The sequence below is a fragment of the Stylophora pistillata genome, chromosome 2, assembly GCF_964205215.1.
Source record: "Stylophora pistillata chromosome 2, jaStyPist1.2, whole genome shotgun sequence".
Classification (NCBI taxonomy): domain Eukaryota; kingdom Metazoa; phylum Cnidaria; class Anthozoa; order Scleractinia; family Pocilloporidae; genus Stylophora; species Stylophora pistillata.
Genome location: NC_142520.1, coordinates 46789878 through 46809877, shown reverse-complemented (window position 1 = coordinate 46809877; position 20000 = coordinate 46789878). Strand labels below are relative to the sequence as shown.

Below are 20000 nucleotides of genomic sequence, written 5' to 3'. Positions count from 1 at the left end.
ACAGTTTTCCTTCTCTTTAAAATATGGAAGAAACTAGCGAAGAACTGCCTAGTTTTTCTATCGGCATTGACCTTCCTGATCCAACAAGCAGCAAAGACAAAGCCGAAAAAACTCGCAAGTCGCACGTTTCGCAAATTTGTGGGATCGTTGAGTTTTAAAACATGGTATAGTGATACCTGACTTCATTTAGCTTTGATTTTCTTTATTTTCCCCGTTAATTTTGAGGTTTTCATTAACAGTTGCTGATTAACTGAATCATTATGCGCTTGCTCAAACCAAAGTATAAAATATTGTGTGTTTTTGGCCAGCCAATGGAGACGTTTGTTTACTTTTTTGTGCGTTTTGAGAGTTTTGCACTATCTCACAATAAAAAAGCTTCTTCGTACAGGTCTTTGTTGTCGCTCTCAAAAAGCTAGAGTAGCTCTCGGCTGCGCTTCGAGCTACTCTTACGCAATTTTCGTGCTCTCCAAATTTCCCGCGTGCATCCAGAACTCAATATACGCACGCTAAGCATGAACAAATTCTTAATTTTATAATAAAATCACCCGATGAGTGAGCAATTACGAAACAGGCTCGTAGAGATAAAAACGTAGTCCTCGTATTTTTCTACTCAACATATATTGCGCTCTAACTTTATGTATTGAGCTCTGTTATACGGGAAAATGGAAACACAGACTTCCCATATATATATTTAACAATTATTCGCCGAAGGCGAGGTGAATTTCGTCGAATAATACCCAAAACAAATTCGAGGGGATTATTCGACAATGTTCACCAAACCTCAGGCGAATGATTGTTTTAGTATAATTTCAGAGCTGAACAACAGAGAAATTTCTAAAATCATAACATTTTAGTAACATTTATGAACATATTATATAAACCGCGTGGAGCGGTTTATATAGCGTCATATAGGAAACCGCTCGAGCAATCAGATTGCTGGAAACTCTTTGCTCAGCTCTGAAATTATACTAAATATATATATCACATATGTATATATATATATATATATATAGAGAGAGAGAGAGAGAGAGAGAGAGAGAGAGAGAGAGAGAGAGAGAGAGAGAGAGAGAGAGAGAGAGAGAGGGAGATAGTTAGATGGATAGATACGAATTACTTAATTGTAATTTCACCTTCAATACGTTCACGTTTTATTTTATAGAAGTAAATATACCAATTTATATTGCTTTAAATCTGAGATATAGACAGACAGGAACAGAAAAAGACGGAAAAGGAAACAGTAGAGCGCCTATGTTACCCAGGCCTGAAAATTGAATAGTGTCAGGATTGGAATGATATTTTTTGATGTGCAAGTAAAATTGGTTCCGGCCTCACATACTGTGTCTCCATACTATATTCATTCTAACAAGTATTTTTCTTTTTTTCTTCGAAACCTAACACAGTGAATCCAACGATGGAGCAAGCACCAAAGACGCAGTTTGTATTTTTGAACAGAACTTCTAGCCTATGGTGCCCAGTGAAAGGTGCGCCGGCTCCATACATTGCATGGAAGAAAGGTGGTGTCGTTGTTCAAAATAGTACCAGCATAACATTTCAGCTTAATATAACATCGGAAAACAACGTGAATTACAGCTGCGAGGTACACAGAGATGGAGAAGTAGTTAAAAGGAACATCAGCCTCAGAGTTGAAGGTGAGATTTCATCGCCTGGCAGAACTATGTCAGTACTTTTTATAACTGGATTGTGTAAACCTCCGTGAACTTTTTTATCTGCTCACTTCTTACCGCACAAAAAGATGGTTAAGTAAGCTACTTTGATTGTGGAATAATCTTTAACCAATAAAAGTAACTTTCAATACCCCTTTGATTAAACTTGTACGCTATTTATAGTTTTGAATGCTTATTAGTGGTAAGGTAGTTATCTGTTGAAGGAGACAGCGTAAATGATTGGAAACAAAGGATATTCTCTCATTTAAACGCCTAAACTTATTGCTATTTCAATTGAAGTTACCATGCCACAGTTTTTCGATTTTGGTGCCAGCCTACAGTGTACCTGAAGTTCATCTTTAATTCGGTTTTTAAACCATCCTCGTTCTTATTTATGGGTAGTGTACATTGTGCCTTTAAAGCGTTCAAGTCTAGTCTTGGTAACCGTGATTTTACCGTTACAATCTTTTTAAATGGAATATTTACGTTATCAAAATAAGTGACTTAGCCCTTTCAAATTTTAAGAATTTTAACTGCCAATCTCAGTCATCTTTACGATTGTTTTTACCTTATTCTAGAGTGTCCAGACCCGTGCGAATGCGACGTCTTCCAGGAGACTATCATGAGTGTGAACTGTGGTGGAAAAAAACTTAATTCAATTCCAAGGAAATTTCCACTTGCTATGGCAAAATTGTGAGTACGATTAAAAAAGTTATGAACACCAAGAAAAGATTAATCTCTTGGACTACTTCCCCACTAAAAGCTCTGTTCTCAGAGGAATCCCTTGCATGCTATCGTAAAACTACCTCCCTCTTTAAGGCCTTATTCCCAAAGGAATCGCTTTCATGCTATTGTAGAACCACCTCCCTCTTTAAGGCCTTATTCCCTAAGAAATCCCTTTCATGCTATTGTAGGCATCAAGTTAATCAGGATAACCCCTGGATAATATATTATTTACGATGAGCGATAGTCGATACATGGCAATTCTTGATGCACACAATGTTTCACACGAGATCGGCTATATTCTCTAAGATCTACAAGAACGGGTGTGGTCTTGTATTCTTCAGAGGAACTGGCTCAAGAATAAGGCTTACATGTGGGATTTGGTCACTTGATTTGATCCTCTATAAGAACTAGTAACACGCTTGTCTTATGAAACGATACAAATTTAACCCTCAGCGTCTAGTATAATTACAAAATGGAGAATGAGGGATTTTCTTGCTTGGCTTAACCAAAGAGTGCAGAAAGTGGTTGAACCTCGCTAACAAAGAATCTAAAATGTAGTTAAGTTCTAACTCTCAATTTAAACTGAACAATGGTTGCAACACACACAAACCCGAAAACGTGAAAGATGTGAAAAACATCAAATTTTTTAGTCTAGTTTAGTTTGTCTGCCGACGCTACTTTTCTAAATTTAATTAGTTAAATAATTGACCACCAATTGATGTAACTATCTTGAAGCCTCGGATAAACAACATTTTTTGTATGAAGACTTTAGACAAGGAATGAATTTGTGGATCATCTAGCGCTAAATTTGAACTATACCACAATTATTAGACAAGAGATATTTGATAGAAACCGACATTTCGGTGCATCTTGCGCCAGTGTCAAGGTTACATGATTAATGATAAAATGTGGTTTGGGAAGAGGCTAAGTTAAGTGCATCTTTTGCCATTGTCAAGGTTACATAATTTAAGATAAAATGCATTTTGTGAAGAGGCTAAGTTGAAGCAAATTTGCATAAAATACCGCCAAGCTAATTACATGAATAATTTAGCCCGAAGAGAATCCGACTGTACATTCAATGCTGGTTTAAGATCTTGAATACACAGCCTTTCATTGACAAGGCAGTCAAACTTATTTGTGCAATTCTTGATTAAATTGAAAAGCTCTTGACAAATGCACCCTTAGTCGAAACAATTGACATATTGGCACGCAAAGCTTTCGAGAACAACTTGTTCAACGACACTTATGATCTAAACTTGACCAGTACTGACTTCGTTGATCTTCTACATGTTGCTACAAAGGGGCAGCTTTTTCAGTTGGACGGAGCCCTATACGATCGAAGAGACCGATGGAGTAGCTATGGGGTTTCCCCTTGGACCCCTTTTGGCTAATGTATTCATGTGCGCTATTGAAGGGTCCTTAAGAAATAAAACAAAACTCCCAGAATTTTACCGCCGCTACGTACATGGCACTCTAGTCAGGATGCCAGATCGGGAAGTAGCTATAGAATCTTTGGATACCCTGAATGACGCCCATAGCGCCTTTAGCTTCACTATGGAGTTAGAAAAAATTGAGATGCTCCCTTTCCTTGGGGTGCAGCTTTTGAATTGCGCACCATGTGTCGAAAAAAAGGTTTACTTTAAGCCGACAAACACCGGGCTAATTTTATACTATCATAAACATGTGGACAGCCGCTACAAGTGTGGTTTGCTCGTCACCATTCTTGATCGCGTGCACCGGCTATCGTCATCTTGGGCGTATTTCTCAGAAGAGTGTGAACGTTTGAGAGAAGTTTTCCGTAAGCTGAGGTATCCGATTTACCTTATTGATTCCGTTAACGACAGGTTTATTACCTCGAGAGTCGGAGTGGACCATCCTAAACAGCATACCGATGACGCTATCCGGATAGTTATCCTCTATAAAGATCAGGATGCTGCAGTCTGTCAAACGAAAACTTAGAGATCTTAGCAACAAGGTGCAAAAGACGATTCAACCCGTGTTTATTAGCCGCAAGCTTAAACAAGATCTAAGTCGCGTGAGCCCAAGCCTAACATTATAACTCAGCGATGCGTTGTTTATTTATTCAAGTGTGCGATGCAGGTTATGTAGGGTACACAAAGGGCCACCACGCGCGTTGAGGGACACCGTCAAAAGGCGTCATCTATTTACAGGTATTATATCAAAGAACATAACACTGCTGTTGCGAACAATTTCACAGAGTGCTTCAATGTAATCAAGTATTGTACGAACAAGTTTGACTGCCTTGTTAATGAAATACTGTGTATTCAAGATCTTAAACCAGCATTGAATGTACAGTCAGATTCTCTCTGTACTAAAGTGTTCATGTAATTAGCCTGGCACTCTTTTATGCAAATTCGCCTTAACTTAGCCTCTTCACAAACCGCATTTTATCATTAATCCTAATGGCGCAAGGTGCACCGAAGGGTAGGTATTCCCGACACTTATATTTCTTGTCTGATGTATTTCCAAATCGTTTCTTAGAACAATTATTCGATACGAAAGTAAGTAGGTGAGTACGCCAATCATGAGAAGCACTAAATGAGCGAATTGCTGGTGCTGCTCTCACTGTATGTATCAGAAAGTGGTAAAAGATCTGGCGGTAATGGATTATTAGGCTGATAAGAGTGATCTTTGATGCAAGTTACCGTCAGACGTCGCGTGCTCGTTATCATAATTATGCTATTTCCAGCCGTTAATCTTCCTTTAGTGTCCAAGTCTATTAAAAATGTAGAAATGCAAAGACTAGCAAAAAATAACGATAAAAACCGACGTTTCGGTGTCATCATGATGCCATTGTCAAGGAGAAATAAAAATGAAGTTTGTGGCAAGGTGTAACACTAAATTAGCATAAATATGTTACGAGCTAATTAAACAAAGCGATTCAATTCGCGCAAAAGTATTTGTTTAATTAGCTCGTAACATATTTATGCTAATTTAGTGTTACACCTTGCCACAAACTTCATTTTTATTTCTCCTTGACAATGGCGTCATGATGACACCGAAACGTCGGTTTTTATCGTTAGTTTTTGCTAGTCTTTGCAAGTCTATTAAAGGCACTGAAATACTTTGCATTGAGGTTTCATGAAAGTATTGATACAATGATTTCATAGTTATTTATTAGCTGCTTTCTTTATATATTTCCTTATGTATGGCTTAGACAATGAAGAGAGTAAGCGTTTAGATGTCATTCTTATCGTAACTGTTGCATTCAGCATGTGATTTACACGTTTCTGACAATTTCTTAACAGATACTTGAACAAAAACAAGCTGAGAGACTTGCCCCAAGGCATCTTTAATAATTACACCCAGCTTGGATGGCTGTAAGCCAAGACTCTTTTTTTTATCGATCTAACAGTTAACCAAAAAATCCATCTTCGACACTTTGTTTTAATGATCTTTGATAGGAATGTGAAGTAGTCCTCTCCAAGTAATCTACGATCGCAATACCTAGCCTTTTTAGCTTCCAAAAATCATGATAAACACCCCCCAACCTTTACATGAACACCTCAAATATACCTCAATTGATTACTGGTCGCGTAGTCTGATCATCCGGGTAAGGGTAGTCCTGAGAAGGTCTGCTATGACACGATGACTTCCGCTGGAATCATTGAAACGTTGGGCACTGGTTCCGAAAACAATCCTTCGTGGAGCTTTTCTTTCCTGGACAAGCAAAGTGTACGATAATATCTTTTAACAAGAACTTGGTGAGGTGGAGGGAAATTACAACGGGCGAAACTTCCAGTTACCTCGACTGCATCACTAATGATGCTTTGGTGTCACTGCGCAAGGAAGAGGAAACAAATTTCTGGGATCAAATTTAATTTACCGCAAGAAAATTCGAACCCTTCCTCCCCTACCCTCCTCCTTGGATATTAACCTAATACCCTCCCTCCTTCAAGCTCTGAGTTTAAATGGAGCTCCTTAATAAGAGAATTATTACACAATCTCCAAAGATGAAAATCCACAACTTACCAGTCCTGGTTAAGGACAAAATAGGTTAGATTCATAGCTGATAGAGTTATAGAGGTTTGTTTGAGCCCTCATATTAAAGCATGTAGGAAAATACAGCATTACCAGAGATAAGCCTATTGCTAAAAACATAGACACTTAAATAAAGTTTATACCTTCTAATTTAACTTCATTAACGAATACATCGTAATGAACGCCACTCTCTACCATTTCTTGGCAGGGATATGAGCCACAACTTGTTGAAGGAATTACCACCAGGCATATTCACTGACAATACCAAGCTGGTCGTCTTGTAAGTTAGGACCCTTCCTTCATTTTTTTTAAAGAATGCCCGTATTTTATCTCACGCTGGGAAAGAAACCAGCAGATTTGCAGAGCACACTGACTTTTTGACCTTAAACATTTTTAGTTCTGATAGGACAGAGGTACCGAAAATGAAAGATTATTTACAGAAATTGAATGAACCAACCACAGTGTCCACAAGAAAAACATTCAATGTAGAGAATATACCCAGGTTGTCATCAGTGATATGACTCAACTGTGGCAACCAAGAGTGAATTTCTTCTTAAGCGCCAATCAAAAAGTATCACGCTGTACGAGAAATTTTTAATACAAATTTTGTTGACTAGGAGTAACTGAGTAAGGTGGTTAACCTGTGACTTATATGCTGGAACTCAACTACAAGCATACCAGGCACTGTGGCTTATCTTTTTGCCTTTAACACTTGTGTCGTTACGAATGAACCCGCTGATTAAAATCTTAGACAAAAGTATAGGGAGATTTTGTGCAATTGTTTCAAACATTTTCCTTTACCAGCTTTCTTGATAGCTTACCCTCCTTTCCTCCCTTCAAACAGTATGGCCTTTCCTTTAATAAGGACTGCACTAAATGACCATATGTTTACTTCTTACACAAACATTATGCTAATAAATCCAGGACGACATTGCCAGTTGACAGACTGTCCTCAAGAAGGAGATATGATCATCCATGAGCTGAAACGAAAAACAAAAGGACCATTAGGAATGATGAGAAAATCGATAGCTGGCAGAAACAATGACGCCATGACGACCTAAGACAAAAAGTCACAAAAACAACGGCCATACACTCGGACTAGGCCAACGTCCACTCGACTTCTGTTTTGATAAGTGTAAAGCACATATGTCGAGGTTTACTAGAGTGTTTATTTTTTTCCCAAAAAAAACAAGATCGTACATACATACATCAAATTTACTTAATAGTGATGGAATGTGTGTCCTCAACCGTCCCGAATAAGCCATCGCAGCTCGACTTTAAATGTAGTGATTTCTCCCACACGTTTTAAGACCTTTCAACCGACGCCATTTAAACTGCTTTTGATGCCAAGATCTTTCTGTGCGATATCAAGTGAATAAAGAGTCCCAAGGGCCATAAAAATCAGCGGAAAAATGCGGAACTAAAATTTGAGGCTAGCTTAAGATTTAAAAAGTTGGACCGTGACGCAATGTTTCATGACGTCATGTAGACAACACTCATACAGGATTTTTAATTGCAGATGTTTTTTTTGTGCTAGTATGCACGCGTATGCCCGTCTATCGCATCCTATTTAAGTTGAGATTTTTTAACACCTAGTAGTCATCCATTTGGAAGATTATGTTTTGCAATCACGTGCACCAGAATAAGTTATATATTTGTCTCGGCATCTTACCTTGCCCCTCCCTGATATCATCGTCACCTGGCTTATGATGAGGACCACGTTCAATGACAGTGTGTAATGTCAAGCCCTATGTATTGCGGCAACGAGTAATGGGAGAAGGGAGAAAAGGCAAGTGTAAAGCATTCGGCTGCTTTTCAGCGCTTTACACATGCACACACAAAAACAAGTCTCAATTGTTTTTGTCCCAGATTAAAGTTCGTAATCCTATCTTAGCTCTCCATATATGACGTACGACATTTTCGAGCAAACACAGCTCCTGCACTATCTTTAAAAGCGCAATTGAATCAATACCTTTTTATATTACTTTTGTTAGGGCGTTAAACAATAACCAGTTGAAGAAATTACCATCAGGCATTTTCAGTAACAATACCCAGCTGTTGGGGCTGTACGTTCAGAGTCTGTATTATTTGTGTAAGGAACGCGTCAAATCCATCGCGCATTGGTAAGACTACCAGCAAATATGAGCAGCGATGTCTTAGGTCCAAATGAAATCAGCTACGAAGTAGGAATGTTCTGTTTACGTGGACAGGGATTTTATTTTTTCTTGCAAGTGCAATGGTGAAAGCGAGAAGAGGGAGGGTGGGGGGGGGGGAGAGGGAGCGAAGGTCGAAGCTAGGTCACATGTTAATCAGAGTAAATGAGTAAGATGGTTAACCTGTGACTTTTATGTTGGAACTTACCAGGTATACCAGGCACTGTGGCTTACCCAAGTTTTGCCTTTAATATTTGTGCCGTTACGAATGAACCCGCTGTTGAAAATCTTAGACAAAAGTAAAGGGAGATTGTGTGCAATTGTTCCAAAAATTTTTCTTTACCAGTTTTCTTGATAACTTACCCTCCCCTCCTCCCTTTAAACAGTATGGCCTTTCCTTTAGTAAGGACTGCACTAAATGACCATGTGTTTATTTCTTACACAAACATTATGCTAATAAATCCAGGACGACATTGTCAGTTGACAGACTGTCCTCAAGAAGGAGATATGATCATCCCTGAACTCAAACGAAAAACAAAAGGACCATTAGGAATAATGAGAAAATCGATAGCAGGCAGAAACAATGACGCCATGACGACCTAAGACAAAAAGTTACAAAAACAACGGCCATACACTCGGACTAAGCCAACGTGCACTCGACTTCTGTTTTGATAAATGTAAAGCACATATATCGAGGTTTACTGTAATATCTTTCTTTTTGAAATAAACAATTTTTAAAAATCGAGTTTCCAGATGGGATTTGAACCCACGACCCTCCGTGATCTAGTCGGATGCTCTAACCACTGAGCTACAGGAGACTCTATGGTGAGCAAGGGTCAATTAGTGGGTATTGACTGGAACCGCATCACGCGGCTACACAGCCAAACATCAGCTAGCGCATAGAAGCTCACTAACAGCATCATGCTGTCACATTAAAGCATCACATGCATTAAAGCATCACATGCAGCCAACCAGCCTCCAAAGTGAGCATGTAAAGATGAAATAAACAATTTTTAAAAATCGAGTTTCCAGATGGGATTTGAACCCACGACCCTCCGTGATCTAGTCGGATGCTCTAACCACTGAGCTACAGGAGACTCTATGGTGAGCAAGGGTCAATTAGTGGGTATTGACTGGAACCGCATCACGCGGCTACACAGCCAAACATCAGCTAGCGCATAGAAGCTCACTAACAGCATCATGCTGTCACATTAAAGCATCACATGCATTAAAGCATCACATGCAGCCAACCAGCCTCCAAAGTGAGCATGTAAAGATGAAATAAACAATTTTTAAAAATCGAGTTTCCAGATGGGATTTGAACCCACGACCCTCCGTGATCTAGTCGGATGCTCTAACCACTGAGCTACAGGAGACTCTATGGTGAGCAAGGGTCAATTAGTGGGTATTGACTGGAACCGCATCACGCGGCTACACAGCCAAACATCAGCTAGCGCATAGAAGCTCACTAACAGCATCATGCTGTCACATTAAAGCATCACATGCATTAAAGCATCACATGCAGCCAACCAGCCTCCAAAGTGAGCATGTAAAGATGAAATAAACAATTTTTAAAAATCGAGTTTCCAGATGGGATTTGAACCCACGACCCTCCGTGATCTAGTCGGATGCTCTAACCACTGAGCTACAGGAGACTCTATGGTGAGCAAGGGTCAATTAGTGGGTATTGACTGGAACCGCATCACGCGGCTACACAGCCAAACATCAGCTAGCGCAATACCCACTAATTGACCCTTGCTCACCATAGAGTCTCCTGTAGCTCAGTGGTTAGAGCATCCGACTAGATCACGGAGGGTCGTGGGTTCAAATCCCATCTGGAAACTCGATTTTTAAAAATTGTTTATTTCATCTTTACATGCTCACTTTGGAGGCTGGTTGGCTGCATGTGATGCTTTAATGCATGTGATGCTTTAATGTGACAGCGTGATGCTGTTAGTGAGCTTCTATGCGCTAGCTGATGTTTGGCTGTGTAGCCGCGTGATGCGGTTCCAGTCAATACCCACTAATTGACCCTTGCTCACCATAGAGTCTCCTGTAGCTCAGTGGTTAGAGCATCCGACTAGATCACGGAGGGTCGTGGGTTCAAATCCCATCTGGAAACTCGATTTTTAAAAATTGTTTATTTCATCTTTACATGCTCACTTTGGAGGCTGGTTGGCTGCATGTGATGCTTTAATGCATGTGATGCTTTAATGTGACAGCGTGATGCTGTTAGTGAGCCTCTATGCGCTAGCTGATGTTTGGCTGTGTAGCCGCGTGATGCGGTTCCAGTCAATACCCACTAATTGACCCTTGCTCACCATAGAGTCTCCTGTAGCTCAGTGGTTAGAGCATCCGACTAGATCACGGAGGGTCGTGGGTTCAAATCCCATCTGGAAACTCGATTTTTAAAAATTGTTTATTTCATCTTTACATGCTCACTTTGGAGGCTGGTTGGCTGCATGTGATGCTTTAATGCATGTGATGCTTTAATGTGACAGCGTGATGCTGTTAGTGAGCTTCTATGCGCTAGCTGATGTTTGGCTGTGTAGCCGCGTGATGCGGTTCCAGTCAATACCCACTAATTGACCCTTGCTCACCATAGAGTCTCCTGTAGCTCAGTGGTTAGAGCATCCGACTAGATCACGGAGGGTCGTGGGTTCAAATCCCATCTGGAAACTCGATTTTTAAAAATCTTTCTTTTTTCCAAAAAAAAAAGATCGTACTTACATCAAATTTACATAGTGAAAATTTTATCATGATAGTTGCTAACATCTTAACATGTTATATGCTTCAATTTTATCATAGTATATTTTTAATAACTATTATTAACACTTAGTAGTCACCCATTTTGAAGAATATGTTTTGCAACCACGTGCACCAGAATAAGTTATATATTTGTCTCGGCATCTTACCCTCCCCCTCCCTGATATCATCGTCACCTGGCTTATGATGAGGACCACGTTCAATGACAGTGTGTAATGAAAGCTTTCCAAAATATTTTGCGTTTTTCCAAAATAGCATTTTCCAACAAAAATGGGCTTTTCAAGGGTAATTGAGAGCTAGTTTCCGCAAAAAAATGCCTTTTTCTATCGACCTAGTAAAATTAAGGCACAAAAGTCGTAGCATTTTTGCGAAAACACACGGAATCCATGATTTTTTGAGGAAGGAATTTTATTGCAAAACTTACGGATACTGAAATGGTGGCTTAGAAAAAAAATGCAAAGTTTGGGTTTCATTGCGGACTGTTAAGTTTACACGAATTACACTCACAAAATTTCTCCTTATTTCACTGACATAAAAAAAAAAATCCCTCAATTGTATACATATAAGTTGGACGGACAATCATAGGAGCTTCTGTATCCTTTATTTTATTAGAAATGTTTCTGAAGGAAGAAAAACGCAACTATTCAGAGGCATGTCTGCCACTGTTACAACAAAGACAGTAGAAAATGAGATTACACGACTTACTTAACAGGATAACTAGACATTGCATTCAAAAAAATAATCACAAATAATGTATTTCTCAAATTGCTTTCTCAAAATGTTCCAAGCTGCAAAAATTCTGCAGCCCAAGATGCTGCAGAAATTCTGCAGCCCAAGAAGTCCCATGCTGCAGAAATTCTAGTCCCAGATGCCCCATGCCGCAGAAATTTTGCAGCATGAAATACCCTACACTGCAGAAATTCTGCAGCCCTAGATGTCCCATGCTGCAGAAATTCTGCAGTCCCAAATGCCCCACGCCGCAGAAATTCTGCAGCCTGAAATACCCTGCGCTACAGAAACTCTTCATCCCAAGATGTTCCATGCAGCAGAGATTTTGCTGCCCAAGATGTTCAATGCTGCAAAAATTCTGTAGCCCAAGATGTTCCATGCTGCAGAAATTCAGTCAATTGTGCAAAAGAAAAGACTACACTGAGGGTTAAGTTGGGCAACCCCACAGTATTGTATAGCATAGTGGTGGATTTTACAAAGATAAATATTCAATTTTTCACCCTAAAAATTCCAGGTCTTTTTCATTGGCCCCCTTTTTCTTAGTTTTTTTCAAGTTAACTAATGAAATTTTGTGTATAGAGAGGCACTATGAACCCTTCCCAAGATGGCAGCCACAAAATTAAGGGGTCCATTCAAAATATTTCCAAATTTGAATATCATAAATTGTCACTATTTTATGCTTAAATACTGTGGAGATTCCCAACTTTTAATTTAAAAGCTTCACAGGAGGGTAGAAACCCTTGTCTGTAAGCTTGCTAGTTCGCATTCTGATTCAGTGCTTAGCCACACTGCATTTCGGCCTTCCTTTAAGGCTGCCACCGTAGCATATCCTGTTTTGCTGCAAACATCCACTAGTGTCCCCTTCCCTTGACAGCTTCTTCACAAGCCAAGTGTAGGCTCCAACAGGTAGTGGTTCCATACTGCTACACTGTGAGGCCACAGGTTCTACAAATATTAAATTATTGTTATTTGTAACAGAGCAATGTCTTGGGATTATTTGCCTTGACGCTGACCAGTGTCCCATCACAAATGTGTTTACACAGTCCTTCAGTTATGGCCAAAATATGATGATCTTGTCAAAAAAATTCATGGTGTTAAAATTCACTAGGTTTTAATGGGTTGCAGCAAATCATGACCCATGAGTATCCTGTGAATATGCAAAAAAATTCATTGACCATGAAAATTTTCCCTGAATTTTCAGGGGGTTCTTGGGAATATGCAAGCACCATGAAAATTCCTTGGAAACACCTTTAATTTGGAATGAAAAAGTCTCCACTTTACTTGCACCAAAGACTATACTACAATGTATATATAGCTGTATGCTGTCAAGCAGCATTTTCATGTTACACTGTTTTTGTTGATTCTGCAAATTGAAATTCAAAGATTTGTAGTCAATTTTGACTTAAGGTGGCTCGTACCGGTTTTCATCTTTTTGATGGTTTGTAACTTTGAAAGAATACAACAGAAAGACTGACCAAGGCCAGTTGAACACTTTTAAGGGGTTGAATTACATAATCATTGGTTATCCAAAAATAAGTGTCATTTCGTCACTAGCAGTTTCCGTGGCAACGCTTTCCTAGGCTTATTCAGATACGTTTTTTAGCTTGTGGCTTAAATAATTCGAAAACTAACCTGGTGACCCCCTGATTTTTTTCAGTGATTGCTTTTGGCACTTGAAAAGGAAAATGCACAAAGATTTTTAAAAAATTATACGGAGCGGAATTTCAGAAAATCTACAAAAAGTACAATTTTCACACATCACAAATTTCCTTCCGTAGAATTTTGTAGTTTTTTTTCTGATGATTCCTTTCGACGTTATTATCATATTGGAACAATAAAAAGAAGGGGTCACCGGACTTGTTTTCATGCAATAGCTTTCGTGAGTTTAGTAATTTCCACGCGCGTTTGAAAAATCTGGATTCTATAAGATCGACATTTGCTCATGATCTGTTTTAGCTACCGCTGACAATTGCGTGTGCTCGCGCGAGCACCTACGATCTGATGTTTACAGATGGTTACTGCTAAGAAAATCATTAAACAGCCATCAAAGACAGCCTCCCGAGCTCATCTTAGAAATCCTACACATGACTTCTGGCTATATCATATTATTTTCCTTGAAGTTTCAAAGTCTTCTTCCACTTCAGGTAGATTATCCTTCACTTGAGTTCTTCTTTTTTCGCCGTCGCAAGATTTCATATCGGTTGAATATTTCTTCTGAAGTGAAGCAACCTTTACTTCTCCGAAAATCGTCTTCGTTATCTTAGTTTCTATAGATCTCCTGCATTCATAGTGGCCGCTCAACACATCAAATACAAGCTCTTAGGTAAACTTCTCACAAAAGTAGAAAAAATTCCACGCGCCGCCATCTTTGTTTTGAATTTTCATCTTTTGATCTCGCGCTTCTTTCGCACGTTTCTCTCGCGCGCGTCACGCAAGAGTAACCTGTTCCCCGCGCGAGGAAACTGGTACGAGCCACCTTAACACTCTTGGGAGTGAAGGGCTTAATATTACAGTTAAATAATTGATTTTTTGCATTAAAATCTTGCCGTAACTGTAACAATAAATTGTAACGAAGTTATCCTCAACTGTAGACTAAGCAGCTGTTTATCTTTTTCTGCTGGGCTCGCAGCTTGTCAAACGTGACTAAAATAATCCTGAAACCTTCAGCTTATTGATGGAGTTATTTCATTGTAAAGCGTAAGCTTAAGAAACTGTGGCATGCAAGTGACCGAATGGATTCTCAGTTTTGATCATGTACCGAATATCGCAATTTGAACTCATCACAAACTTTCAAAATCTTACATTTATAAATGGCCGCTCGACCCTTGTACCGGCCAGTCGATATGTGAACAGTGGTCCCTTCTTTTATCTCCACAGCGCCACCGACTTGCTTTTCATTTATACCACTCACCATGTTCTGGTTTTCCCATTGAAAAACGGTAAAACCCATCGTTAGAGATGCTATGTTAAGCAAAACAGTCGAGAAAAGAAAGAGCTTAACACACGAACGATCAACCGGTGCAAAATACATTCAAAACCGAGCGCGAAATGGAGTCTTTCTTTGTTTCCGATCACGGGCATGATCACGTGGATACTTTGGGAATTGTCATTGGCTTGTAAAGAGAATCCGCTGGCTTGCCTGATTGCAGTCTCAAGAGAAGCACACGAAATTTTTGCTGATTTCTCTGATGTGTACCCTGCCTTTGGACGATGGATTAATCTTGGATCCATGTTTTGAAGATGATATAAATAATTATGTGAACTCACTCTATGTAGAAATAATCGAGAAGAATCGAACGTACTACAAATGAAAGGTTTGTGGCCAAAAGTTGTCAAGGAAACAAAGAATTGAAACCCCGACTCGAGTTGTGATCACGGCAAAGGTGAGAAATACAGAAGCCAATCACAACTTTGAATGTGACTGCAAACGTGTTTTACCCTCATTATTACAAAAGATGGATTGATTTGCACTTAGTGTTTTATAGTTTTGGCGCCAGAGCGTTGTCCCAGGGAGTCAGGGGACCAACCCCTCTTTTTATTTAAAGTCGCGAAAAATCCAATATTCAAAATAACGGTCAGCCAGAGATCACGAAAAGATCTGAAAGATGTATGGAATGCGCTACGGATTGTAAGTTAAAATTTCGTTAAACGCTCAAATGTTATTCAATATTTAAAATAATCTTTATTTGTTTTTTAGTTTGACTTGCTTCCTCTGGCAACCAGTACAAAAATAAACGGCCACCATACATCAGGAACCTTCAAAGCTACAGTGACGCTTCAAAACGAAAGCGCGAATCATGGATACCACCTTAGGAAGTATGAGAGAAACCAAGGTGATCACAGTGTACCAGAACCCAAATCAACAAAGGTTGACCGTAAGAAGCGTTAAGCAACACGTTTCAATATGGCCATCTCGCGCCCGATTCCTTAGTCTTTCCCTTCCAGTGAAGTAGCATTGGTGCCAATAGAGTCAAGTGCGTCTCATAACGAACAAACATTTGTACAAGAGAAGAAAGCGACTATGGTGAGTTGGAATTCTAGCCTAGAAGTGGATGTGCATATTTCGAAGCGCTTCCATGCTTATGATTATGTTTGTATTTGGCTATTATCAATTTCCCCATGACTCCAATCTGACCATGACAGTTCTTTTGGATGTTCTTGTGAGATGGGCTGCAAACTATGACCTAACTCCTGTACTATATCTACAGTTTGACAACTGCGTTAGAGAAAACAAGAACCGGTTCATGTTTGCTCTACCAGCACTTCTTGTTGAAGAGGGGATTTTTGAGGTTTGGGGAGCTTAGAACTTCCAACATTGCACAGAGTAGACTCTTGAACTCTTTCATGATAATCTTATTTTTTTAAAGTGCTGTAATAAGCTAAGTTCCCTGCTAGCAGAGTTCACTTTTTTCTTTGTGGTTTTTAGATGGGTAAATGGATAAAAGAATAACATTTTTAAGTGACGTTAAATCCAAAGCAGCCTCAATTTACAAAGCAATAACACAAAGAGTTGATCATTCAACAGAGTCAGTAATGTAGTAAGAACTGCGGTTTGTTTGTTAACTGCAGATCAGAGTAAACTTTCTCCCAGTGGGTCATACTCATGAGGATATTGATGCTTTTTTCGGTGTTTATTTGAAGCACTTGGATAAGCTGGATGTTTATACAGTTCCAGGTAATAAATATTGACAAGAGATCATAACATTACATGAAGGTTAGTGCTTTTGTTAATTGTTGTTTTATTATTGCAGTCTTGATGTGCCCGTGTTTCAGGCTAAATGCAGAGAAAAAACATTGGGCCTGATGCCACTCATTTATATTCATTTATATTTGCCTCAATAAAGGAATGAGAATTTAAGAGTGGCATCAATCTGTCAGCACACTCTTATTTCAAAAGTAGAGGGTGTGTGAGATAGGGAGGGCATATAGAGAGAAACTTACAAGTTATACAGTGCATGTGTTAGCAGTGCAATGTAATTCTAAATTTCATCAACTTGAATTCTCCCCTTTGTACAGAATTACTCAAGGCACTGGAAGATTGCATGAAGCATCCTACTCCCAAGCCATTATTTTATGTTGCAGATTGTCTATGACATAAAGTCATGGATTTCAGATTATGCAGAGGAACTACATGAGCACACTGTTCCAAAGTGCTTTAAATTTAAGTTAAACGATGAAGGGAAAGCTACAATGCACTACAGAAACTGGAGCCATGAGCGGTGGCAAGGGCCAATTGTAATCCTCAAGGTGTGCACATCATTTTTTGTGTCCTTCCATTGTTTCCTTCTCTTCACTATTGTTGGGACCAAAAAGTCTGTCTAGAGCTTCAAACTTTTGACTAAAATTGATTTGAGAAATAGAACTGAATTAAAGAGGAAAATTAAAGTTTGCAGTTTGAATGCTGTGTATTTACCTAGTATGCAAAACAATAGAAAATGACCAGTAAAATTGTGTGGTACGTGAAGGAAATTCTTTGCTGAAATTATTTTTGCACTTGTTTGGATAAGGAGATTGTAAAACCTGTAAACATGCGGCAATCACTAGACTACTTTGATGCTTTCAGTTCTGATGTTTCTGTTATGCCAGTATCTAAGCATTTATCTTGTTTGCTAATTTTTTTTCTTTTTGCATTTGATTGAACAGAGCATGCCTCATGGAAAGCCTAATCTTGTAATTCCTTCCCTGGCCAAATTGGATTTGGAGGCATTAAAGAGAGATATACTTAACAAGTATCAACAGAATATGCCTCAAGCAGCATCAGATTGTTGGGAAGTTGGCTGGAAAATGTTGAGAGAGAAATAGCAGCAGTGCCTGATCATTATGATTGGCTAGTGGATACACTGAAAACTGCTGGAAAAACTGCACCACTACCTTTGGCTGCCCAAATCCCAAATGATTTCTTAGAGCTTAGGGGAAGAGAAATCCAGCCTACCCAAGAAGTGAGTACATGATGAGAAATGGAATAAGATTAAATATTGCTCCCAGAGCTATGGGAAAAGGCAGGGTCTGAAATTGCGCTTTCCTGGTCACCAGTGCGACTAAAAACTTTGCACTGGTGATCAGAATTTCACAATTGGTCGCCAGCGGGCGATTGACTATTTCATGCCATGATAATTATACAAACAATAACTTTGATTTTCAGCCAAATCGACTTTTTATGTACATGTATGATTGTGTTATATTTCAACACCAGCAATGTTGAATGTATTTGATAATATCATGTGTAAGAAGATGCTTTGCAATAGTATCATTTATGCTTTTGATATTTAAACTTTTCAGATTTGCACTGGCCGATATAGAAATCCCAGAGAAAGGGAAGCACCAGTGGAGATGGTGGATGATGATTTTCTTACCTCTCTGGAAGTTGGCTGCTTTGTGGCCTTGTACTTTAGCAACTATGAAAAGGAGCCAGTGATAAGAAAAGTAATTTCCATTGAGGATAACTATTTAAAAGTGCACTATTGGAAAGGAACATATCTAGGGAAGTGGTCTCCTCAGCACATACCCCGCAGAAGAGCACAACCATGGGTGGAAAGGCTGGGTAAAACATGTATTGTTTGCAGTTCTTTCCAGCTCACTGAGGACAGCAAACTTATGGCAACGACGAGAAATTTTCTAAAAGATCGGTATAATGGACTTAAAAACTCAAGATCATGAATAATGCATCAGCACTGTCTTGTTCTTTCTAGTTTGACTAAATTGTCTTTAAATAATGTACATGCAAATATGTTTAACTGTTTCAAACAAGTTTGTGTAAACAAGGGAAACCTAAAAGCACTACCTTGTCCTTGCCTCTGGACTCCAAGACAGTACATACAGTAGAAGTATTTTTTGTGTGAATACCATTAATAGTTTGTAAATAGTTTTAAACATTTGTTAGAGAATTCTTAGATTGACTTAATAAGACATAGCTATTGAAGTCATTCAAGAAGTTGTGATTTTGGGAGTGTAAAGGAATATTCGGTCAATCTGCAATGTATGACCATTCTGTGAGGGCCTCAGAATTTCTGCAACATACCATCATTTCAGGTGGCCCAAGATTTCTTCAGTTTCAATATTTGAGGGGGTTGCAGAATTTCTGCGGCATGCAGTCACAAATAGGGCTGCAGAATTTCTGTGGGATGCAGTCACAAATGGGGCTGTAGAGTTTCTGTGACATGTGGTCACGAAGGGGGGGCTGCAGAGTTTCTGTGGCATGCGGTCACAAAGGGGGCTGCAGAATTTTCTGTGGCATGTGGTCACAAATGAGACTGCAGAATTTCTGCGGCATGCGGTCACAAAGGGGGCTTCAGAATTTCTGTGGCATGTTGTCACAAATGAGACTGCAGAATTTCTGCGGCATGTGGTTACAAAGGGGGCCTGCAGAATTTCTGCGGCATGCGGTCACAAAAGGGCGCTGCAGAATTTCTGTGGCATGCAGTCACAAAGGGGGCTCCAGAATTTCTTTGGCAGGTGGTCACAAATGAGGCTGCAGAATTTCCGCGGCATGCGGCCACAAAGGGGGGCTGCAGAATTTCTGCAGCATGCGGTCACAAAGGGGGCTGCAGAATCTCTGTGGCATGTGGTCACAAAGCGGGCTTCAGAATTTCTGTGGCATGTGGTTACAAATGAGGCTGCAGAATTTCTGCCGCAGGTGGTCACAAATGAGGCTGCAGAAATTCTGTGGCATGTGGTTACAAATGGGGGCTACAGAATTTCTGCAGCATGCGGTCACAAAGGGGGCTTCAGAATTTCTGTGGCAGGTGGTCACAAATGAGGCTGCAGAATTTCTGCGGCAGGTGGTCACAAATGAGGCTGCAGAATGTCTGCCGCAGGTGGTCACAAATGAGGCTGCAGAGTTTCTGTGGCATGTGGTTACAAAGGGGGGCTGCAGAATTTCTGCGGCATGCGGTCACAAAGGGGGCTTCAGAATTTTTGTGGCATGTGGTCACAAAGGGGGCTGCAGAATTTCTGTGGCATG

General features: G+C 39.6%; 1 pseudogene across 1 annotated transcript; it reads left to right on the top strand.

The window, feature by feature from the left end:
- Positions 1-16128: 16128 nt before the first annotated feature.
- LOC148739898 (uncharacterized) lies at positions 16129-19097 on the top strand (annotated as a pseudogene). Its single transcript, XR_015996837.1, has 5 exons — positions 16129-16329; positions 16610-16715; positions 17057-17287; positions 17684-17979; positions 18320-19097. The product of XR_015996837.1 is annotated as an uncharacterized LOC148739898 (transcript).
- The last annotated feature ends 903 nt before the right edge of the window (positions 19098-20000 follow it).